This window comes from Gymnoscopelus braueri (assembly GCF_963280865.1).
Source record: "Gymnoscopelus braueri genome assembly, chromosome: 19".
Lineage (NCBI taxonomy): Eukaryota > Metazoa > Chordata > Actinopteri > Myctophiformes > Myctophidae > Gymnoscopelus > Gymnoscopelus braueri.
Genome location: NC_137621.1, coordinates 43,117,889 through 43,143,646, shown reverse-complemented (window position 1 = coordinate 43,143,646; position 25,758 = coordinate 43,117,889). Strand labels below are relative to the sequence as shown.

General features: G+C 42.4%; 1 long non-coding RNA gene across 1 annotated transcript; it reads left to right on the top strand.

Annotated features, from left to right (window-relative positions):
* The first annotated feature begins 236 nt into the window (after nucleotides 1-236).
* On the top strand, nucleotides 237-1,135 carry LOC308075233. The gene is made up of 3 exons (XR_013932178.1): nucleotides 237-300; nucleotides 655-744; nucleotides 939-1,135. It is a non-coding gene; the product is annotated as an uncharacterized lncRNA (long non-coding RNA).
* Nucleotides 1,136-25,758: the final 24,623 nt, after the last annotated feature.

Sequence of the window (25,758 nt, the reverse complement as noted above, 5' to 3'; positions counted from 1 at the left end):
TTATTTGTTTTTTGAAAGAAAAAATCCTCTGTTACATGTATTAAGTTTACAGTTTCCCCTTTGTTATCTTTGAGTTAATACATACATTTCCTTTGGGTTTTACTTAGTTTTTAGGCTACTTCAGAACTAAGGACTGAGAATTCCACTGATTCATGCATGCTGTGTGTGTCCACCCAAGGAGAGAAGGCCTTTATGCTTTTATAGTCCCAACTAACTTTGTGAATCATTCTGTTTGCAGGAGACTGTGAGCCGTTTACACAACTCTGAAAACAATGCCCTGAGACTTGATTCACAAGAAAGGTAATGAATTGTTTGTTTGTATCACTGTGTAATTTACCCCAGCTAAATAATAACAATGCATAACATTTATATAGCGCTTTTCTTAGTACCCAAAGTCGCTTTACAACAAAACAAAACAAAACAAACAACTTTATCAGGAGAGAAATTCTTAAAAAGGCTAAAAAGAAAACATTAAGCTAAGACTAAGGGAGATTTGAATTAGGGGGAGGGGGAAGGTGGGGTTTGATATAGGCTTTGAACAGGACGGGGGTGGAGGTGTGAGTTCCAAATGGGGGTGGCTGCAGTCTGCACTCTGCAACTGGTGGCAGTGTGTTTGCTCTGGAATCAACTAACATGCTGCTTTTCTATTTTCAGTATCAATTCTCCACATAATCTTGCAGCGATGACCCATGTTGGATCAGGTCGGCATTGCTTTCCCTGACGTAGACCGTGTCGTTATAACGGGTAAGAAAATATATGCTACTTTTACTTAAGTAAAATATATAAGTACATCTTCCACCAGCGTAGACTTTTACAGGGGCCAGTTAAAATTGCAGTCACATGTAAGTTCTCTTTTAGAGCAGTGTAGATGTGGAATTGTGTTGTTTGTGTAGATAAACAACTAAATAGATCCTAATTGTATTTTCCTTGTATTTTAGCTGCTTGCAGGACTCACTTGAGTCTCTGAAAAGAAGCCATCGCCTGGACCAGCCAGAGAATAATGACCAGAAGAAAAAGATGAATGCCTCAATGAAGAGCCGACAGAGAAGATTGAGGGTAAGTTATATGGAACTGTTTGTAAGATGTTTTTTGTTTTACATTCTGTGTTCCTGTAATAATGGTAATTTAATACATAATTTAATTGCTATTCTATGTTTTACAGTTGATGACCACCAGGACTGCATGTCTGGAGACTGATGGTGAAAGGCCATGCTAAGAAGTTCAGAGGAGGGAGACAAGCCGGAGGTGGTGAAAGGCCATGCTAAGAAGTTCAGAGGAGGGAGACAAGCCGGAGGTGCCAGAGGACAGAGTGGGCTCATCAGCTGACCAGGGGCCATGGCAGCAGCGAAGCCAGAGGGAAGGCTGGAGGAGCGTGCCGAGATGTGGAGGTCTGTGGTCCACTCCAGACATGGGCAGCCAGAGAGTAGCCCATGGAGAAAGAATCCTCTCGTCGGGCAGCCAAAGACCAGCACATGGGGAGAGAGTCCGTGTGTCGAGAGCAGTGTCGAGAAGGAGCTGAGGAGACCAGGGTGGGGAGCCACCACTCCACAGAGCTCAGGCTGCTTTTATCGCCACACAATTATGACATTGAACAATGGGTGAGCACATCTGAGCAAATTGCACATAGGCCTACTGGATGTCAGCAGGACAGATGAGTGGGCAGTTTGCCTGGTTCCCCCGCTCACCATTATTGAAAGCTTAACATGTCCCTGTAAGTTGTGCCTGTGGCCAGAGTAATTGGGCTGGACCAAGTTAGAAGGGCAGAGGGTGGTAGGATGAGAGCTGGACACCACCATGTCACCTGTGTGGCGAGCTTCCTGTGTTCATGTATTGTTTGTATTGTCGGTGAACAATCAAAATAAATACACCTTTTTGGTTGTACCCTATCAAGGCCTCTGTACTAACTCCAACCGCAAGTCGGGCATTCTCACAGCGCTGCACTCAGTACCACACTATGAGCTTGTAGATCTGCTATTTTTGAATAGCCAAAGTATACTGTATACTGTTTTTTTATTTATCAATAAACACAATTTACCTGACTGAGATTGTTGCCTATTTGTTTTCAGAATCATGTGTGTGTGTGTGTGTGTGTGTGTGTGTGTGTGTGTGTGTGTGTGTGTGTGTATATATAACTAAATAAATTTTTTAAAAAAAAAAAATATTTTATTTATATATATATATATAAATAAAATAAGGGGGGGGCACCACCCCCCTAGATCCCTAGGAGGGGGGTCACCTTGTGAGCCCCCATCCCCCCCCCCCCCCTCACAATGTGACCCCCAAAATAAGGGAGGGATGATTGCCCACCTAGTATAGGTCACAGCCAATCATAGGTGGCTTATTGCACATGCTCAGTAGCATTACTCTAGATAGGGAGGAGGGGGGAGATCTCCCCCCTCCCAAATTGTGGAAATCCAGGTTAGGGCTGAAGGTGTGATTTTCTGTCAGCAGCCCCAGCAGGGGGTCACGCATACTTAATTTGGTACGATACCAGTCTTTACTGACTCAGAAAACTTTGAGTTTTCCGAGTGGTTTAGCTCATGTAAATACAGGAATTTTCACTGAATTTACATCTAATTTTCATCTGTTTTCATAGCCGGAAACCTTGTTTTTTGCGCAGTGGTATTGTGTCACATTTGTCAGTACTTACAGCTTCTGTGATCGTCCCTTCTTCCACACCGCTAAGAATTAACAACCTTTTTTTATGACTGTACTCCAGTGGGCCATGTCAAAATACAGACCAGTGATTCACACTGTTTCACTTAATTAACTCAGTTTAGTTAATTACATTCTTGGCATTTTTTTCCCGGTGTCTTTTACAGTTCTTGGGACAGAGTTGGGCAACCACGTCTCTGTATATACTTAGACTCTATAGGGCATAGCAGTGGCGGCCATTTTCTGGTTCCATCGTTCCAGACCCCATAGAGATTTCCAAAAAATATTTATATCAATTATTTTTAAGCCTAGAATTAAGCCATCCACGATCCTGGTGATTCACAATCTGGGAACCCATCGTCAAATAAAAAGGACAAACAGCGCCCTCTGCTGTTTTTCACCTTTGCATTTGACTCTGGGCGGAGCTGTACGGAGGACCATTGCTCACAGGAAACCAGGGTTTTGGTCAGCCCTCCACTTCCGGTGGTGCGCCTATGTTTGCATTCCCACTAACAATATTTCTCCACGGAACACTAACACCATTTCTCCCAAAGAACATGGATCGTTTTGGTTATAAGCCCACTTGTTTCTATGATGAAAGAGCAAGTTAAAATGTTACTAACTTTCTGTGGTTTTGTCGGCTCCGAGGACGCTATTGTTAAATGAGTTTCGGTTTGTTTCCAGTGGGAAGCGAGCCGCACACATGTAAATCCCGCCCACATTTGATTGGGTAAAGCGCAGCCTGCTTCCTGATCTGAAGGCATGCCCACTTGTAGCCATGCCCACTTGTAGCCATGTGCATGGGTTCTCAACACGGCTCCCGACAGATTCAAGCGCAGCAAATAATCTGTTCTTGAGAGATTAGGTGATTCATGACCATAAAACGTTTGATTTGACGATTGACTCGAAACATGTTTTGAGCTTGTGGATCTGCTGCTTTTGCTATTTTTTTTATTTGAATCCTGAAAGGCAACCCGACAGAGAAGATATATAAATAGTCTATGCAGGCATCTTTGCATTATTCGGATCAGCAGCCTAAAAAGACTTAAAGCGGTGTCATGTTCACCATCTGTTTGGCTGGTGATGTTAGATCTCTCTAGCCTCGGAAGAGGGTAAAGTATACATCTTGCTCTTTGATATGAATGCTGGCTTATAGGGTGGCTGTGATATGCTTACCCAATCTGTCTGAGTTGACAGGGCTCTAGTAGCGCACCACGCTATCAGAATTCATGGCTCTGCTGTAGACTGTGTGCGATGGACTTTGACTCAGATGTACTCTAGAGAGGATGCACCTCAACCTGAAAACACAGAGATAAAACACAGACAAGCACGGAGGAAGCGATGGAGGCAGTTTTTTGTGTTATGTTTAGCAATTTTTTTAAACTACATTTCTAACTCAAATCTTTGCTTCTGGGGGGTCCCTGGAACAAAAATATTTTGATGGGGGTCGGCGGCCAAAAACATAATTTTGGGACCGTCAAAATGATATCTCTGCTGTCGGGCATAAACCAGCTAACTCCAAAATTTACATTTTTCAGGAAATGACAAAAACAAAACAAAAGTGGAGTTAGGAGGTTTTGTTCATCATTGATAAGAACAGCTGAATGGACCTCCAAGCTCACAATGAGGTTGGAGGTCAAAAGGGGGCGGAGCCTGGAGTCAGCCAAACAAGCTAACTCCACCCCCTTTGGGTGGAGTTAGCTGGTTTAGCAGAAAGTTTGAGGATCCAATGGAGTTAGCTGGTTTTGTCAGAAAATGCCTGAAAACACAGAGATAAAACACAGACAAGCACAGAGAAAGTGGAGGTTTACGCAGGACATACTCTGAGGGACATTGGGACTCTATGACTTGGTCGCCCTGCCTACGTGGTACTTTTCGCATTTAGACGCAAATTGATGCAAAGCTCACCCATGCAAAAGCAGTCTGAAGTGTTGAGCTACGACGTTAAATTGCATAACAAATGTGGGAGGGAGCGTATAGCAAGGTCAATTTATAGGCCATATCGCAGCAGTTTTACTTTGTTTGTTTTTGTGTCCACGAGGTCTCTTGATGTAAGGTCCTCCTGGAAATATTAAATCAATTGATTGATTGAATACTTTATTAACAGTTTGCAAAAGGTACAGAGGTACAGTACAATAATGCTAAAAGGATAACACACAAAAAGCACTGAGGGCTTGTTTCCATTGTGGTCCTGTGTATCCAATTCATCATAAATGTGGGAATCCTCGATCGCATCGCAAACAAATGTCTTTACATGCAGTATCCTGTTCATATCATATCATATGTATTTGGCTGCGGACCCCCCATCTCAAAGATATTTTGTGCCAGGGATTTTTTGAAAAATGGCAGATCTACAAGCTCATATATAGTGCAGCACTCGGTGTATATACATATACATCTGCTATTTTTGAATTATTGAAGTATAAAATATGGTTAAAGTGGTTAAAATGATGCCATATTAACACATTTAGCTGGGGACCCCCTAGTATCCCCCCCAAGGACCCCTGGGGGTCCCCGGACCCCACTTTGAGAACCAACGCTGCAGGCTAGGCCAGAAATAATGAAGTCCCTCCACAAAGACAGTGAAAGACTGAACTAACTTCATGTAACATTGCTCATTGAGTACTTTGTAAAACGGAGTGCAGGCCCGTACCCGCGTGACGCCTCGGAGCGGGCCCGCCGCTTCTGGAGAAGCACTCATCCGGCGGACGAGCCTCATTGCACCTACCAAGTACACTCATTATTCACTGAGAGGGGTAACGTTAGGCAGCCATTCTGCAAACTACAGTCAGAGCAACACCAAATACAAAGGTCGAGAGGTTCTCAAGACACGCAAACGACAGACGTACACACACACACACACACACACACACACACTGTAGCTGTCCCAGAGTTGGGTTGAATTTTGTGGTATTTTGTTTTTTTATAATTTTTCAGAAAATTTTGAATGTTTTTATTTTGGGTAACATACTGTATTGTTGTTGTTGTGTAATAGTGCCTTCTACTGTTCAGTGCATTATGTGGTATGTGGAAGGGGCAGATGTGACACTAATCACAGTAGCATTGAGTACACCTGTTGGGTTTGGGTAGGGCAGAACAAACATTTGAGAGGTGAAAGGAGCTCTTTTTGTCAAGAAGTGTCTACAAAATATAAAATAAGATAAATACAGATTAAAAAAAGAAATATTCTGGGCAGAAGGCGCACACGGTATGTCACCTGTTTATTTGTTTGTCTGTACAAGTTATCTTCATTGTAGTTGTTGTTGTTTGTGTTGTGTGTGATTATGTAACTTGAAAATGGACATTTTCATTGATAATGTGGTCAATTCATGGACATTTAAAAAGATGACAGCTAATTAATGATTTTTGTAATTCTTTGTGGTTAAAATATTATTTGTTTTATGTCATTTCATTCACAGTTTTTCATGTTGTTCTCTCTTGGGAAATAAAAAGCCCTCGTGAACACGTGGTCTATTCTGCCTCAGAAAAAGATGGTTTAGGAGCAGTTATACACACCTATAGTCTACGTGCAGAGATGCGGGAAATTTGTAGATTTTTAACCCATTCCATTATGTTAAACTTTGGCTATTAAAAAAATAGCAGATATACACTAGCTGATAGGGCGGTCCAGAGTGCTTTAACTCAATTCTTTGCTTCTGGGGGGTCCCTGGAACAAAATATTTTGATGGGTGTCAGAGGCCAAAAACGTATCATTCTGGGACCCCCAAAATGATATGCATTTGTCCGTGGCTGAGTTGGCTCTTTACTTGGACAGCTTTTTCTGTGTCTTTGCCAAAAAATAGCCAATCTACAAGCTCAGAACACATTGCATTGGGACACGTTCTTAGCTTGTAGATCGGCTGTTTTTGGCTAATGTTCCCCCCCTGTATATATCGTCTCTATCGGGTGGAAATGTCCAAAACTGTTACTTTTCATGATTGAAATTCAAAACTAGCAAAACATTTCGAGCTTTATGGATCTGCTACTTTAGATATTTGTGTGTGAGGCTGTAGTATGATAAAGTAGGGCGTTAATTTACGAATATAAACACAAAAAGTAAGAATATGGAGATGAGAGGTTTCGGCCCGGCAACAACGATATGGATGCTGTGGTTAAGGGCCTGTTTGACTAATACTGGCCAATATAATATTCTCCGTGCCTCTGTCAGACTGTGTGAGCACGGGTTCATTGACTCCACCACCACAACAGTAAAGGACACATCATGTACTCTCTCCGGCAGCCCGGTAATAGGGAAGCAGCTAAACGGACAATGACAGCCCGCAAACTGGGAATGTCAAGCTGTTTCATAACAGATAGCAACCTCAGCGTGCCCTGTGCGTGCGTGCGTGTGTGTGTGTGTGTGTGTGTTTGGGGGGGAAAGGAAAATAGATTTTTCTTTAGCTATAGGCTTACAATCTGGAAAAGATTCAGGTTAGGATTAAAGGTAGGATTAGACATTTAGAGGGTTAGGTTTGGGGTTGGAATTTTGCCTGATTTAGACTTAGTTGCGCGCTAGTGTCATGCACCAAAAATAACAGATCTACAAGCCTGTAGATCTTTTTTTTTTGGCTTTAGGGTTACAGTAAGTCAGTTACAATGACTTTTTTTTATGAGTCGTAAATAAATAAGCATTCACAAAATTGGCGTCCTAAAACGAACACATTCTTGTATTATTATTCCTGTCTGCCTGTAACTCCATCGTACAAAAAGCCCTGTTTATCTAGTCTTGTCCTACACACAAACGCACATCTACACATCTTCTACACACATGGTGCATTTGACTATGCTGCATTTTGACACAACACTGGTTCTACGTTTCATGGCGGATGGATGTGGTTTTCTCGACTGTACACGTCCCCACTCACCCCTGTTTCCTCAGGAGATGCAGTTTACAACAGGGGTGGAAAGTAACTAAATGGGCCTACATTTACTATAGTATTGTACGTAGGCAACATTTTTAGGTAGGCTACTGTAGTTTTACTTTACTTGAGTATTTCCATTTTTGATGCTTTATACTTCTACACCACTACATCTCACATGTAAGCATTGTACTTTTTGTCTTTTTACTCTGCTACAATTATTTGACAGCTTGCCTTTATAGTTTCTAGTTACTTGATTTTGATCATTGCAAAACATACACTTAAGCCCTATTTTATACTTTGGTTATTCAAGAATAGCATTATAGAAAATGATAACCATACTTTTGTAATTTAATAACATTTTGAATACATTTAATATTTGTATACTGTGATGTTGCTACTTTTACCCAAAATCTGAGGCTACTACTGCTACCTCGACACTCTCATAGACCAGCGGTTCTCAACCTTCTCAGGCCGCGACCCCCCCAAATGAATCATATTTGAACTGGGGACCCCCCACCCTGACAAGCACTTGGAATTGTAGAAGTTGTTGAGGCATTCAATTTTGTTTGACTCGGTTCCACAGATAAACATTGTGAAAATAGCAGATCTACAAGCTCACAACGCCTCGCAACGTGAGGCGTTGTGAGCTTCTAGATCAGCTATTTTCAATTTGTTTGCCTCTTTCTTATATTATTTGACAATTTGGCCAATGTTTGACCAGTTTTTATAATAGGCCTATAGTTTGTTGATTACTTTTTATGCAGTAATGGCCTTTTTTCATTTAATTTAATTCATTTCTTTTTTGTATTAAACATTTTATTGTCACTTTACTGTCATCTGGGGACCCTCCCAAAAGCATGTGGGGACCCCCGACCCCCAGGTTGAGAACCACTGTCATAGACACGGAGCTCCAAAAAACTCCAAAACATTATTATCTCTTCCCCTCTTGACTATTAGCCCTCAGCCGCAGCGCTGTGGAAGCTGTCAGGTAGAGAGTGGCATGCGGTGGCATTAAGACAACCCTGGCATTTCTCCATCTCTCGGTGGCTTTTGACTGATGGCAGCTGGCAGTCCCTCTCTGACAGCTTTCTATCCACGCGGCCCTCTTGCTCTGCCCCTGCATTCCCAATGTTATCATTACCTTGTGGACCGGTGGGGATGTCATCATTTTCTGTCTCCCCGCGTGGAGCGCGGACGACGTCTATCTGTGTCCCCGCAGTGGCATTCAGCGTATCGTGTGAATGACAAGGTGTTAACAGTGTCTGTGGCCGGGGCGGGCGACGACAACGGCGGTTCAAGCTGACTGGGGCCGTGAAATGTGATTAAATACACTGCCTCTGTATCTCTGTGAGGCAAAATGTGGAAGTATGGGACTCAACCTTCAGTGCCCTTCTGGTAGGGCCAGAGCCAATAACAGACGTAAGCTGGCTCGTGGAGGTTAATCGAATAAGCAAGAAGCAGGATATATATGTTACAAGTAAAAGGCCTATCCTAAAAATGTTACTCGAGTAAAAGTACAAAAGTATTGGCATCAAAATATAAGTACCAAAAGTTAAAGTAGGCTAGTAAAATGTTTGAAAATAGCCGATCTACAGGCTCAACACGTTGTGAGCTTGTAGAAATAGCCGATGTTGTTAATGTATGTTTTATAATATAATATCTGCTAAGTAAAAGTTTTCAAATAATTCTAGTGGAGTAAAAGTACAATATTTGCCGAGATGTAGCGGAGTAGAAGTAAAAGTATTGAAAATTGGAAATACTTAAGTAAAGTAAAAGTACCTAGTAAAAATATTACTTAAGTACAGTACTTGAGTAAATGTACTCAGTTACTTTACACCACTGTGTGTGTGTGTGTGTGTGTGTGTGTGTGTGTAAAAAAAATATAAAAAAATAGCCAATCTACAAGCTCATGTGTTGCATCGCAACATGTTGTGAGCTTGTAGATCTGTTATTTTCACTTTTGTAATATGTATAATTGTTCATTAATAGTAATCGAGGCAACAGTTTGAAATAATCGTGATATTGATTCAACGTCCTGTCGCCCCCAGCCTGAACTTCTGCTCACTTAGACGCCAGTGTCCCCCAGAACCCCCCCCCCCCCCCCCCCCCTACACACACACACACACACACCCCACCGCCCCCCAAAAAAAGAGAGAAAGAAAGCAAGAAGAAGAAAGGATTCTTTGGTGAGGGAGGAGAATGGGTCGCGGAAATAAAGGACAGAAAAATCTTTAGGTGGAATTACTTTCCGTCTGGAGAGGCGGGGTGAACTGGGCCGCTCCTGTGCCAACCAATCAGGAATTAATTCAGCTGTCAATATGGCCTTAATCACTGGATGGGCGCTTAGGTGGCATTTTTTTTCCTGCCGCCGCCATGAAATTACAAATGAACCGTCGGGGGGGAACGGGTTGTCCTGCTGCTTCACCCGGTCCCCAAAACACCTCGGAATAAAAAGCCAGTGTCAGGAAAAACACACACAGAAAGCAGAGGTGTAAAGTAACTAAGTACATTTACTCAAGTACTGTACTTAAAGTACACTTTTGAGGATTTTTTGCTTTATTGGAGTATTTCCCATTTTCTGTACTTTTACTTCTACTCCACTACAATTATTTGAAAACTTTAGTTACTTTTAAGATATAAATTATGATATTATGAAACGTACATTAACCACTTTAGCCCTATTTTATACATAGGCTATTTGAAAATAGCCGATCTACAAGCTCACGTGTCGCATTGCAACGCGTTGTGAGCTTGTAGATCTGCTATTTTCAAACATTTTAGTACTTTTACTTTTGGTACTTTAAGTATATTTTCATGCCAATACTTATTACTTTTGTACTTTTACTCAAGTAAATGTTTTATTCCGGACATTTACTTGTAACAGAGTACTTCTACATTGCAGTATTGATACTTTTACTTAAGTAAAACATTTGAGTACTTTTTCCACCACTGACCACTGAAAGAGGACACAGTGTAATTCTGTAATGCATTGCGCTGGTTCTCAAAAATTGGGGTCCGGTGGAACCCTCAGGGGTCCTCGAGGAACTGTCAAGGGGTCCCCGTTAAAGCGTCAAAATAAATGTAACCACTTTAAGCCTATACTTTAATTTTTTTTGGCCCGATCTACAAGCTCACAGTGGGTCGCAGTGCAATACATTGAGAGCTTGTTGATCGGCTATATTTTCTCGGAAATCTGGAATAATTTCCCTGGCACACGATCTTTTCATATGGGGTTCTGTGGCCAAATAACATTTCCTTGACAAGAAAACGTTTGAAATCCAATCCACTTTATGTGTAGAGCACATTTAAAACAACTGTTGAACCAAAGTGCAGTACACTCAGTAACAAAATGAATACTAAAATATACAAGAGCAAAACGATAGGCTCTATGCAGAGCAGCTATATTGGAAAGAAATCGGCCCTCTTCCTTACTTCCTTCACATGTTTTACCAATGATACTAATTAAGGCTCTGTTCCATTTAGTGTAGCACAGTGGACCCCCATAACTCTGAGAGTGTACAAATGGATGGACCCTTACGGGTCCATTTGGTTCCATTTGTACACTCTCAGAGTTACACACCCGTAAAGGGCCATTTGGGACCCCCACAAGGAACCATGAGGGTCCCTGGACCACACTTTGAGACCCACTGGTGTAGCAGTGTTTCCAGTGAGCCAACATGCACAACATCAGCACCCTGACTCTGTTTGACCAGAATGGAACAAGAGCCTTCATTAGTATCATTGGTAACACCTTTGAAGGAAGTATGGAAGCGGCCCAATTTCTTTCCAATATGGCTGCCGTGCATAGAGCCTATAGAGCATCGCAGTTCCCGCCCCTTCCGGGTTCCACTGCAAAATACTCAATGCATTTTTCCCATTGACATTTCCAAAAATATTTATATCAATTAATTTAAGCCTAGAATCAAGCCATCCAGGGTCCTGGTGAATCATGACCATAAAACGTTTGATTCTGTGATTTATTTATTTTTTAAACGGCAAAACAAAGGGTATTTATTAAATATAGTATATCATATAATTAAATATAAAATAAAAAAAAGTCACAGAAAAAAACGTTTTATGGTCATGATTCACCAGGACCCTGGATGGCTTGATTCTAGGCTTAAATTAATTGATATAAATATTTTTGGAAATGTCAATGGGAAAAATGCATTGAGTTTTTCCTTCCGGCACCAGGAAGTGGGCGGGAACTGCGATGCTCTATACACAATAAACAGGACAACACATACAGACATAATGCCCAGTGGAAACAGCATGCATTGGATACAGTGAGACAGCATGTGGGGGTTGGGGGTTGGGGTTGGCGTTGGCGGTGGCGGTGGCGAAGCGCGGAAGGAGGAGGGGATGACGAGAGAGGGAATGCTGGAAGAGAGAGAGAGAGAGAGAAAGCGAGAGAGCGGGGGTTGAAGTGATTACTACATGAATAAAGGAAGCCCAGGAAAAGAAACGCCGCCCACATCCACAAATAAAGTACTTCAGCTGATAGTGTCCACTGCGGGGGACTGGCCCCCCCATATCAGATTAATAGCACAGGAGGGGGGAGGGGGGGCAAGAGGGGTTATGACAACAGCTCTGATTGTCTCCCCTGTCCCCCCCCTGTCCCCTCCCCCCATGCCCTCCATTCCGCTTTTGTCTCTCGGGTGCGAGCCACGCGGAATGGCCTCATATATATCGATGTCCTGTGTGGTGGGAAAAGTACTCAAATGTTTTACTTACGTAAAAGTACCAATACTGCGATATAGAAATACTCTGTTTCAAGTAAAAGTCCAGAATAAAAAAAAAAGACTAGTAAAAGTACAAAAATATTTGAAAACAGCAGATCTACAAGCTCGCGACGCGTTGTGAGCTTGTAGATCGGCTATTTTCAAATAGCCTATGCATAAAATAGGAGCTAAAGTATGTTTTATAATATCATAATTTATATCTGAAAAGTAAGTGACTAAAGTCTTCAAATAATTGTACTTAAGTACAGTACTTGAGTACATGAGTACATGTACTTAGCTTACACCACTGAAGAGGGATAATAATGATCGTCTCCCCCCCCCCCCCTCCCTCCCCCCCATGCCCTCCATTCCTGCTTGTGTCTCTCGGGTGCGAGCCGCGCGGAATGGCCTGCGATTACCTCCTTTCAATTTGTGCCTCTGTCCATTGTGCGGTATAGTGGTGGAGGGGGCCATCAGTCACATGCACGCGTGTGGGGATTGCCCAGCGCCTTTCCCTTTTGTTGACGATGACCCCACGCCAAAATGACCACCTGAGGACAGTTTGGTGGGTAGAAGTACTGCGATCTTTTTTCTTTTGTACTTGAGTAAAAAGTAGCGATACCACAATACTCTGTTACAAGTAAGAGGCCTGTATTCAAATGTTGACTTGAGTAAAATTACGAAAGTATTGGCATCAATTACCCGACCTACAGGCTCACAGCGCGTCACGTCACGACGCGTTGGGAGGTCGTAGATCGGCTGTTTTCAAATAGCTTGCAGGGCTTAATGCATACTTTTAAAGGGATAGTTCACCCCCAAAATGACTTTTTTTCTATCGATTAGTCACCCCATGGAGACTTGAATTCTTGGATATTTTTTTTGTTTTTGTCGCATTTCTAAGCCAATAATTTGATGACCGGCAGCGGTTCCGGTAGGAGACACAAAGAGTCTTCTTTGTGTCTCCTACCGGAACCACTGCCTACCGGTGCCGCTGGTCATCAAACTTTTGGCTTAGGAATAAATAAATAAATGTTTTTAATCCATACATTCTCTCCATGGGGTGACTAATCGATAGAATTATTATTTTTTGGGGTGAACTATCCCTTTAAAATGGTACACTAATGGTGTTTTTGGGCCGGTAAATGTGAAGTTTCAGGCTATGTATTTCTCATGTAAACACACATAATTTGACTGAATCTACATCTTGTTTACATACAAGGTGTTAATGCATATATTTATTTATAATCTAATTCTGCAAAGTGACTAGTAATTAAAGATGTCGACTAATTGTACTGGAATAAAAATACAATATTTGGCTCTGAGATCTAGTGGAATAGAAGAATAAAGTATCAAGACATACTCAAGTAAAGTAAAAGGTAAGTGGTTAAGTACTGTACTCCAGTAAATGTACTCAGTTACTTTCCACCAATGCCTGAGGAAAGGAGTTGAGGATTTGACACTTTGGCGCAGAATGCCGTTAAACGGGCGGTGTGGCGGTTTGCCTCGTCTGACTCTGACCTCACAAGGGGTTCGGACATGTGTTTTTTTATTGATTTATTCTTCCCCGGGACAAACATCTGTCACTTTATGATGTACCACACAGGCCCGGGGGAGGGGCATGTGTGGTTATTTTAACTGTCCCACAATCGAATGGCATCAAGGGAACAAGCGAAAGACACTCATCACCCTTCAAGGCAGTTTGTTAAAGTGTGAAATATTACAGGAGCCTTCTGGCGTTGTGCGTCACACACACGCACACACACGCACGCAGACACACACATTTGTGTTACTATACTTGTGAGGACGTCGTCATTTTAGTCAATTTCATGAATATGTTTTTTATTATTATTATCATTGCCATTTCTAACCCTAACCGTAAAGCTGAAAACAGCCAATCTGTGAGCTCACAGCACGTCAAAAAACTGAACCGATAGAAGTCATCGTTTGGACGTTGTCTAGCCTATATGCTGCACGTCTAATATGCAGTTAGCCTAATTAGACCAGGTTTTGCTGGGTTTGAAATGGATAATTAAATAGCCTTCACACATTTGTCAAATTCTACTATACCTTGTGAGGGACAATTGGCCCTCGTAAGGTGTTGTAATACAGTTGTGCGCGCACACGCACAGTGGTGGAAGAAGTACTCCGATATTTTACTTAAGTAAAAGTAGCAATACCACTTAACACATTGATTGCCAAGATCGCATCGATGCGTTCTTTCAAATCCATCGCTTGCGTGCCAGCAATTCAAAAGAACGCATTGATGCGTTCTTTTGAATTTTCATTGTTTAATCTGTGATCGCACGGCTCTGTTTATTTCTCATCAGCACTTTCGTTTTCCACTTATGTCACACTCACCCGGAGCCGGATGTATAAAAAAAAAATCATTTCCGGGTCACATTGTTTTTCTCCGGTCATTTTCGGCCAGAATAGGGAAAAACACGTTTTTTCACACGGTATAAAAAACGAACGGACAGCTCAACTTCTATTTTCTTTGGTAAGGGTGACTAACAGTCATCGTCTTCGTGTATCACATCGTTTTCAGGCCGATCAGCGGATCAGGGATTGTCGAAAACATAACATCCGGTGAATGACCGGATCTGACGTGGGCCTGTTTGGGAGGGGGCGAGCGAGGTGATCAATGTGTGGATTTGCTGCTCTCTACTGGTGGAACTGTCGTACGTGCTTAACACCACAATCAGAGAATTTATTTGAATGAAAAATTACAAAACAATAAAAATTAAAAACACGCAAATTGCTGGCACAGGGGTGAGTACATTATGAATAAACTCTGGCAGTCAATGTGTTAATTATATACTTGAAGTACCAAAATTGTAAGTACTGAAACGTTTGAAAATAGCAGATCTACAAGCTCACAACGCGTCGCCATGTGAGCTTGTAGATCGGCTATTTTCAAATAGCCTATGTATAAAATAGGTTTAAAGTGATTAATGTATGTTTTATAATGTAATAATTTATATCTACAAAGTAACTAGTTTTCAAATAATTGTAGTGGAGTAAACGTACAATATTTGCCTCTGAGATGTAGTGGAGTAGAAGTAAAAGTACGGAAAATTGGAAATACGTCAGTATAGTAAAAGTCCCTCAAAATTGTACTCGAGTACAGTACTTGAGTAAATGTACTTAGTTATTTAACACCACTGCACACGCACACGATATGTTTTTACAATGTTCCAGGGAGCAGCGAGGGGGGGGGGGAGAAAAAAAAGATGAAAAACGAGCCGAATAATATCCAGGCGAGAGGCGTGTGCATCTATCAAACACATCAATGGATTCCAGGGTGTACAAGGACAGAGATGAGAGTTTTTATGACAGCCTGCTGCAGGGCATAAATATGATGCGGCGGTGGTGGTGGTGGTGTGGGACGATGCATGGCATATCTGTCCACCAGAAAACCATGTCCACGTTCCCTTGGATGTCGTGCAAAATGATCATGGTGTCAAACTGTTGTTCGGCGTGCGGATGAATTACATGCGGGTTAACCCCGGGATCCGCTCGTAGAGAGTATGTTGTCTCTGTCGGGTGGAAACCTCATAAGGCCAAAAAAACTGTGGTGGAAAAAAGTATTACATTTTTTTACTTAAGTATCAATACTTCAATGTAGAAATGCTCTGTTACAAGTAAAAGGCCTGTGTTCAAAATGCTCCTTGAGTAAAAGTACAAAGTATTGGCATCAAAATATACTTAACGTACCAAAAGTAAAAGTACTAAAATATTTAGTACGGAATTTGGTAAAAGTAAGAGTCCGGAATAAAGAAATGACTTGAGTAAAAGTACAAAAGTGTTGGTATCAAAATGTACTTGAAGTACCAAAAGTAAAAGTACTCATTGTGCAGAATGTCCCATTTCACAAGTTTTCAAATGTATACAAATCTTTTGAAAATAGCAGATCTACAAGCTCACAATGCGACACATTGTGAGCTTGTAGATCGGCTATTTTCAAATGGCCGAAATGTATATAGGGCTGAAGTGGTTATGTATGTGTTGTGATAATAATCAAAATCTACAAAGTAACTAGTAACTAAAGTTTTCAAATAATTGTAGTGGAGCAAAAGCACAATATTTGCCTCTGAGATGTAGCGGCGTAGAAGTAAAAGTACTGACAATTGGAAATGCTCCAGTAAAGTAAAAGTACCTCAAAATTGTACTTAAGTACAGTACATGAGTAAATGTACTTCAAATAGCTGATATACATAGGTTCAAAGTGGTTCAGAATCAGAATGAATTTCAAAAACATTAAAAAAAAAATATTCCAACGCGACACGTTGTGAGCGTGTAGATTATGGTTGTTGATGCTATATTAACTCATTTAGCTGAGGGACCCCCTCAAGGATCCTGGGGGGTCCCCTGACCCCACTTTGAGAACCACTGGTCCATAGAATAATGAATAGATTCCACAGATTCAGCATAACTTGACCCGATAACGCTTGTTTCCATGGCAATAGCGACACATCAGTGGTGTATATGAAAAGAGACGCTGTGTGGGAGGAGAATGGTGACAGACTGACAGATGGATCAAATAATACACTGTTTCTCAACGTCGGGTTCAGCACAGTGGTGTAAAGCAACTAAGTTTGCTTAAGTACTGTACTTAAGTACACTTTTGAGGAATTTTCACTTTACCGGAGTATTCCCCATTTTCAATACTTTTACTTCTACTCCACAACATCTCAGAGGCAAATATTGTACTTTTACTCCACTGCAATTATTTGACAGCTTTAGTCTACAAGCTCACGATGTCTACAAGCTCACAAATGCGAGCTTGTAGATCTGCTATTTTCAAAAGATTTGTATACATTTTGAACTATGTGTACTTTTACTTTTGGTACTTTAAGTAGATTTTGATACCAATACTTTTGTACTTTTACTCAAGTACATTTTTAATAGCTTACTTTTACTTGTAACAGAGTATTTCTACACTGCAGTATTGATACTTTTACGTAAGTAAAAAATTGGAGTACTTTTCCCACCACTGGGGTTCAGTGACCAGTAGACTGCCCCAACGCTCCTGATTTCGTGTATAGAGGGGCGGGTGTACAGAGCCGGCGAGAGACTGCGCCTGATCCCATTGGTTCACCGATCTGTCCGTCAACCCCCGCCCCGTTAACACAACATTACGAGCGACGCCCACTGCACTCTGGTTGGTTGGGAAGTGAAACACTTCCTCATACCGAGTACACCGACGGGCTGGGCCAGGCTTTTATTTTTTAGCAAAACTAAACAATAAAAGCCTGGAGATCGAGGCTAAGTGACCAGTGACCAGCCTGTAACTCTGACAGTCAAATGAACACTTGAGGATTTTAACAGTTTGGGGTTTAGTGTCCCAGAGGAAAAAAATCGTATCAAATGGGGGTCTGTAGCCTGCAGTGATTCTCAACCTGTGGGTCGGGACCTCCGGTGGGGTCCCCAAGGGATTTTTGCAGGGTCCCTATAGATGATAGATGAGTATTGCCTCCAAAATCATCGGACTTCCCATACCCACACTTGCTGATATGAACAATAAGGCCATCACACGCTTAGCACTTTCGATAACAAATGACACTGATCATCCCCTGTATCGCTACTTCGACCTCATGCCATCTGGTCGGAGATACAGAACCTTAAAGTGGAAAAAGGTTCGTTTTAGCAGGAGTTTTGTCCCCTCAGCCATCGCGGCGTTAAACCAACTGCCCCGTCCATAGGAGGGTTTTCTGTGTACAGTGGGGACCTCGTGTTTTTGTCTTTGTGATATGTTGTTTTTGTTGTTATGTTATGTTGTTTTTGTTGTTATAACGAACAGACCTTGTGAAGAAAATGTTCCCCTTGGGGACAATAAACATTATTATTATTAGCTTAACGTGCAACATTGTTTTCTCACTCAACAGTAAACAAACCAACATACAGTATAAGTGTATACAGGGTGTCTGGTAAATGGTGCATTTATATTGCGCCTTTATCCAAAGCGCCTTACATTGATTGTGCCATTCACCCATTCACACACACATTCATACACCGATGGCGGAGAAAACCATGCAGGGCACCAACCTGCTCATCGGGAGCAATTAGGGGCTCAGTGTCTTGCTCAAGGACACTTCGACACTAACTCTGGGGGAGCGCCCCAGCCCGGGATCGAACTGGGAACCTTGCGGTTTCCAGTTCACTCTACCCGGCCACTCTACCCCTGAGCCACTGCCGCCCCCCTGAGCCACTGCCGCCCCCCTGTCTGCACATTACTAAAGTGACAATTTCAGTACTTTTAAGACCTTTTTAACCAAAAAATCTGCATCAAAAGTAATCAACAAACTATACCTTATGGGTCCATTTGTACACTCTCTGAGTTACAGACGCCGTAAGGGTCCATTTGCTGCTTTTGCGTTGAAGGAAGTAATCTGAAGATCAAGTTATATTTGGCAATATGTCCATGAATCCGCTGTCTGTATTTTTGATGGTACTGACAATGATACCTGTAGGATTTCTAACACCCTGCTGGCGTAGCGTAATACCTTGATAAGGCCTATTATCTCTACTTTTCCAGCCTCATAATTGAAGAGCCAGTGCGCTCACCCAGACAATTACTCTGTGTAATTCAACCCAGTGTCTGCATGGCGGATAAATCCACCAGCATCAAGGAGACTCCAAATGGAAGCCAATGCACTTAGGACCAATCATCTTTGTATTTATTCACCCATCTCTTACATGATATACCAGCGGTTCCCCAACTTATTTTAGCTCGAGACTCGAGAGAGACATTTTTGATGTTTCCTCGGGAGCCCCGAAATTACCCCCCGAAATTACTTTTTTTCTATCGATTAGTCACCCCATGGAGATCAAAGATCAAATTATTGGCTTAGGAATGCGACAAAAACGAAAAAATATCCATGAATTCAAGTCTCCATGGGGTGACTAATCGATAGAAAAAAAGGTAATTTTTTGGGTGAACCATCCCTGTAAGAGGGTGGGACTTGGCGATGGGTCGGTTATACCTCCGTTCCAGGTCTAATCCCTTGTGGCTCGAGGGAGAATCAGGAGGGCTCCGGGTCATACAAGTTCAATAGTCTTAATTAGCTCTGAAGTAACAGTTCATTACAGTAAGGACACTATCTGACATGGTCACAGTGTGTATTCGTATGATTTCTTTGGTCCTGTGTACAGGTCCTAGTACAATTTTGAGGTATTTGTACTTTACTTGAATATTTCCAATTTCCAATACTTTTACTTCTACTCCACTACATTTCAGAGGCAAATATTGTACTTTTACTCCACTACAATTATTTGAAAGCTTGAGTTACTACTGTAGTTACTTTGTAGATCTTGATTATTATTACAAAACATAGAGTAACCACTTCAGCCCAATATATATTTCGGCCATTTGAAAATAGCCGATCTACAAGCTCACAATGCGTCGCTATTGTGAGCTTGTAGATCGGCTATTTTCAAAAGATTTTTATACATTTGAAAACTTTAAATGTGACATTCTGCACAATGAGCACTTTTACTTTTGGTACTTTAAGTACATTTTGATACCAACACATCTGTACTTTTACTCAAGTACATTTAGAATTCCGGACTTTTACTGGTAACAGAGTATTTCTATATTGCAGTATTGATACTTTTACTTTAAATAAAACAGGAGTACTTTTCCAACCACTGCTTATACTTAGTTGCGCACGACGATAGCTGATCTCCTGTGGGCATGTAGATCGGTATTGCTATTCTCAACACTGACGCGCAGGTATGTATAAATATGGCTTAATGGGTCACTGCAGTGCAGACACACTGTATGTGCAGCACTCGCCACCGTTCTGGCATCAATTCTCAAGGATATTGATCTGTGCTGTGCCTTACCCTTGGGCAAGGTGATTTTACAGTTATCTCCCCCCAAACACACACACACACACACACACACCCCGCACACACCGCACACACCGCACACCGCACTTCCACTGTCAGCCCAGTGTTGCAATCGCTACACCCCATGGGATATGGGCTGGAGTTCGGTTGGATTTGTCTCAGACTGCTTGTCACTATGGCTGCGAGGCGTGATTGATGGATTAAGGTCCTTGTGAATACCCATGCGCACATATACTTGTGCATGTTGCACGCTTACACACAGACATGTACTGTACAACACCGCCTCGTGCACACACACACACACACACACACACACACACACACACACACACACACACACACACACACACACACACACACACGCAGTGGTGGAAAAAGTACCCAAATGTTTTACTTAAGTATGCATGTAAAAGTTCGGAATTTAAAATGTACTTGAGTAAAAGTACAAAAGTATTGGTATCAAAATGTACTTAAAGTATCAAAAGTAAAAGTACTAAAATGTTTGAAAATAGCAGATCTACAAGCTCACAACGCGTCGCGATGCGATTTTTCAAATAGCCTAGGTATAAAATAGGGCTAAAGTGGTTCATGTATGTTTTATAATGTAATAATGTATATCTGCAAAGTAACTAGTAACTCAAGTTTTCAAATAATTGTAGTGGAGTAAAAATACAATATTTGCCTCTGAGATGTAGATGGAGTAGAAGTAAAAGTATAGACAATTGTAAATACTCTAGTAACGTAAAAAATACCTCAAAGGTGTACTTAAGTACAGTACTTAAGTAAATGTACTTTACGTTACTTTACACCACTGCACACATTTACGCACACTAATGCTAGAAGAAACCCACACCTGTACCGCGCAGACACACACAGAATCGTTCGCAATCTACCATCTAACCACTGGAAATCCCTGCAATCGTGGTTCATGGTTCGTTGCTGTCAGGCAGAAACCGTTTTATAAATGAATGCCCTATACTTCGTTGTTCAAGACTGCACCGTCGTCAAAACAAATGTAGAGGTCCCGGACCGCTGGCATAGCGGTCCGCGCACTGTCAGGCTACAATGTAGCCTGACAGTGCGTTGCGGGTTCGAGTCCCGATCCCAACGGCCTTTGCTGCGTGTCACTCCCCATCTCTCTCTCTCCATTTCCTGTCAGCCTACTGTCCTGTCTATAAGAAAAAGCCCAAAAATAAACCTTTAAAATTTTTTTTGAATAAAAGTAGGGAAAATAGCGGAACTACAAGATCACAACGTGTCATGATGCCACACATTGTATGCTGGTAGGTCTACTATCTTTGCTATTTTAGAAGCCTTTTTTAAAGTGAAAGGGATCATGTCTTGTCTGTGGGTTTTATGAATAGGCTATAGACCCCTTAACAGACGACGTCACACTGGCTCCAAACGTCATACTGGCTCCACGTGAAACCCATTCTATCGGGTCTCGCTAGGACGCGCCTCACTAGCCAACACACAAGAGGGGGTTGGGAAAATAGCAGATCTACAAGCTCACAACGCGTCGCGATGCGACACGTTGTGAGCTTGCAGATGGGCTATTTTCAAATAGCCTAGGTATAAAATAGGGCTAAAGTGGTTAGTGTATGTATAGTATCGGTTTAGAGCGCTCATGTAGCCCTAGTCAGTTCTTTTGGGCTTGTTTCGATAAACGCGGTTGCTTACTTCTCGCTGCAGAATCTGGCAACACTGACTGTGGAGCTGCTGGAGCCACTGCGTATTGATCTAGTACACTGTATTGATATACGCGCTACAGCAGCTTATGCACTCATCTACTGCAGTCATCTTGTACTACAATATTATGTGGGTTTTAATGAGGCCATAGGCAAACCCTGGCAGTACAGACCTGCCGTTAATTGTCTGTATGAATGGACAAGAAAATGTGGAAAGCATGAAGCATCCTGCGTTCATGTCGTATGGTGGAATCTTCAGCTTAAACCTTAATGATAGCCTTAATGACTGCTTAGGAGCAACAAACTCCTACACAATTTTCTTTTTCCATTTTTTTTTTATGTTCCTCTTAATTTCTTCACCACTTTGTTTTATACAAGCGGATATAACTATAATAACATGCACAAAATAGGGACTCCACGCCAGGTTGAACGTGGATGTGCACTAACCACATGAACCCTACCGTCCCAATTCTGGGGAAATTTGGCGTAGAGGGGGTGAAAAGGAGGGGGGCAAGGATACTGCCCTACAAAGCCAAACAAAGTGCAGTAACTATGCAAAGAATTTAAAAAAAAAATTGATTTGTCATTTATTTTTAATATTTTTTGGGGAAAATGAAAAGAATTATATACAATACAAAAAAATAAATGAAAAAAGTAATACAAAAAATCACGGCTCCGATAAAATGATAGACGATAAAATGACCCAAAGTTGTTTTTAAAGTGAAATAACCCTTTAATAAGTCAATATGTTTTTAAAAAATGTACTTTGACTTTATGTAGGGCAGTATAGACCGTTGGGGGACTGCGGTCAATGAAGTATATAGGGTTTAAGTGAATGAAGTATTTATCGGTTTTAAGTGAATGAAGTATGTAGGGTTTAATACCAGCCGTACTGTATAGACAATGGACCTGTACTTGTACTCGTCCTTTCAAAGCATTCGTCAAACGTAACATATTCCGACAATGACTTCACCCCTCCGTTGCCCGAACAGCTCACAAGCTGTACGTACATCACCTCTCCGCTGACAAGCCTGTCAAGCCCTCACTCACACCAGAACAGAGACGGCATAAATATATTGTGACTGTCGGGTGGAAACCTTGTATGTCCAAAAAAAAGAACCTGTGCTCCAATGGATACAGTGTAGTTGTTATGTAGTTGCAAGCTCTTGTTAATACTTTTCGCTGATCTCATATTTATGAAATCCACAGACACACTTATAACCACTTAAACGTTCACTTCCAAAACCTTATTTTAAAATTGGTTTTAAGGACCGGCAGGCGCGTCGGCCGGACCTCTGTCACTACGACCGGCAGGGCTTGTATAGCGGCCCGAACCTTTCGTTTTTCAAAAATAGCCGAGGGGCACGGTGGTGCAGTCGGTAGCGCTCTCAACTCAAAGCTAGAAGGTCCTGGGTTCGATTCCCGCCGGGGACGAACCTGCGTCATCAGTGCCCATACCCTAGGTGGGGTTGGCGGAAGGGCCTACTCTGTGTGGAGTTTGCATGTTCTCCCCGTGTCCCCTAGGGTAGGTACCCTCACAAAAACATGCAGTAATCCTGGTCCCTATACTGCCTCCCCCTGGTCAGCCGGGGAGCCTGATGGAGGAGAAAGGATCTGGTTGGAATAACGTGTTCCTTCCACGCGCTACGTCTAACCAGGGAAGCTCCCCCCTGTCAGGTGATAAGAAGCGGCTTGCTAGCTCTCATGCATTGAAGGAGGCATGAGCTCAGCTCTAAGCTCTCCATAGGCTGGCAGAGGGAGTGTAGCGCCCAGGATTACATAGGCAATTGTCACTGGGTGAAAAAAATGGGTTACAAAAATCGTGTAATAAACATTTTAGAATAAAAAAATAGACGATCTACAGTACAAGCTCACAATGGATAGCATCTCGTGATCTTGTTTTTTGCAACCTTTGCCTGACACTCTTGTAGGGCATCCAAAAAAAACAAAAATAAGTTCAAATATGGAGATACAAGGTTTCCCCCTGACGGCAATGTTATTTAACCTGAGTGGTGCGGGACAGTACAAGCGTAATAGCTGCCACACGCGTCTGTCTGCCAGCCCCGTCGGCGGAGGTGATTTGTGCTGCCGGTGATGATCGGCGCTGCTTACAGAGATGCTGGGGGAGGGGGGAGAGGGGGGGGGCATAGATTGCTTTGACCGGGGTCACTGTGACATTAATGATGGAGGGATTGCCCCCCCCCCCCCCACGCCGCGGAGATTGATTGAAGGTTCAGTGCAGGAAAAGGAGAGGGAGGCGAGTGTTGCCGTTTTCCTATAAATTATTTGATCGTATGTGTGTGTGTGTGTGCGCGAGTGCGCTAGTATTACTATACTTGCGAGGGCCAAATGCCCCCCACAAGTGTAGTAGAGTTTGAGAAATAGACATTGTAGGGACAATTTTCCCGGTTCCTCTCAAGAGAAATAGTTGTTTTATGGTTAAAAGACATTTTTTTTTAAAGAGTCATGCTTCACACTAGCGGTGACAAAGCGACAGGCTACAAGTCATCTCCGATGGGAAGCCAGCGACATAAAGCAATACAAACTGGTGCCCGACAATCTGTGTGGATTTTAAAACATAAAAGGGGCATGGACAAAACAGACAACCAAGCAGACTAACAAACAACAGCAGAAAGGAGGGGGGGGAATAAAGACACAAAAAATAAGGATAAAGATAAGCGTGCATTATACAGTAGATCACGGCTGAACCAGCAACAAACTGAGAGGTCACGGGGTGTGAGGCCTTATCTGTTTTGATGTACCGGTAGTCCAAAATGTTGTTTTCCATGTCGTAGACAACGTGTTGTTTGTAGTCCACGTCGTAGTCCAACGTGTTGTTTGTAGTCCATATCGTAGTCCGAAATGTTGTTTTAGTCAATGTCGTAGTCCAACGTGTTGCTGTAGTCCACGTCATTTTGTAGTCCAAAATGTTTTACAAAGTCATAACATGCCCCTCCGATTATGCAATACCCCATTGTCAGAGGCCCGTTGTACCCATCTGTCTGTCTGTGTCCCTTTTATGACCAACCCGATCTCACACAACTTAGTATACATTTCACGGAGTGTCATTCCGTGCATAGACAACTGGAAATTCCATGCATAGCCGCCTCACATCTCCCCCATAGACTAAACCATTTCGGAGGCGCGCAGTCTCAAGCGAACGGGAGCCACGTGAGGGACCACCGAGTGAGCTAAAGCAAACGAGTTGCCGTCCCAAACGTTGCGAAGTTCGCTTGAGCCTACTCAGCGCCGTTTGAGTTATGTAGGCACAGAATCGTACATTTTGTTGTGGGGACTGCTCTGCTTCCGGGTTGCAGCCGGTTACGCCCACCGTGGGACTCGTCGCACATATGCACATATTTCCGGGTTTTCTAGGCGACTATGCACGGAATGACGTGCACTGGATCCGTGCAATGTATACAAAATTGTGTGAGATCAGGCTGGGAAGACGGTTCTACAGTATATGTCCGTGCCTAACACTTTCAGTGGTGTGAGTATAACAGCCCGCCACAGCCCCTCCGACCGCAAGGCTGACACCACGGGAAACCAAACGGCGGCATCATTTCAACATCAATGTGTGCTTAGTAAACACTAAGAGTGTGAATTAGAACTGCTACCTTCTGTTAGTGTAATGTGCATGGTTTGCATTGCATTGTTTTTTTATCCCCCAAACAAGCATGCGGTGGTGGTACTGGTTTATATAGGAAGGGGCCGTGTCTGATAAAATGAATATCAAATATATAAATACTGAATCGAGCAACTTAAAAACTGTCTTGGGTGCTCACAACAGTTTGCACACATGTTTGCAAGTGAATATCTTGACTTCTTCTGCCACCTCTGGCTGGTTCTTTCATGGTATTTGCTGTATGGTGAGGGCTTTAGCACAACATAATTATGCTCATGTCAAACAGAGGTCATTCTCTGTAGCTCGGTGCATTTTGACTCTTAGTCCCAATACTAAGCTCCAAGTTTATTCTTAGC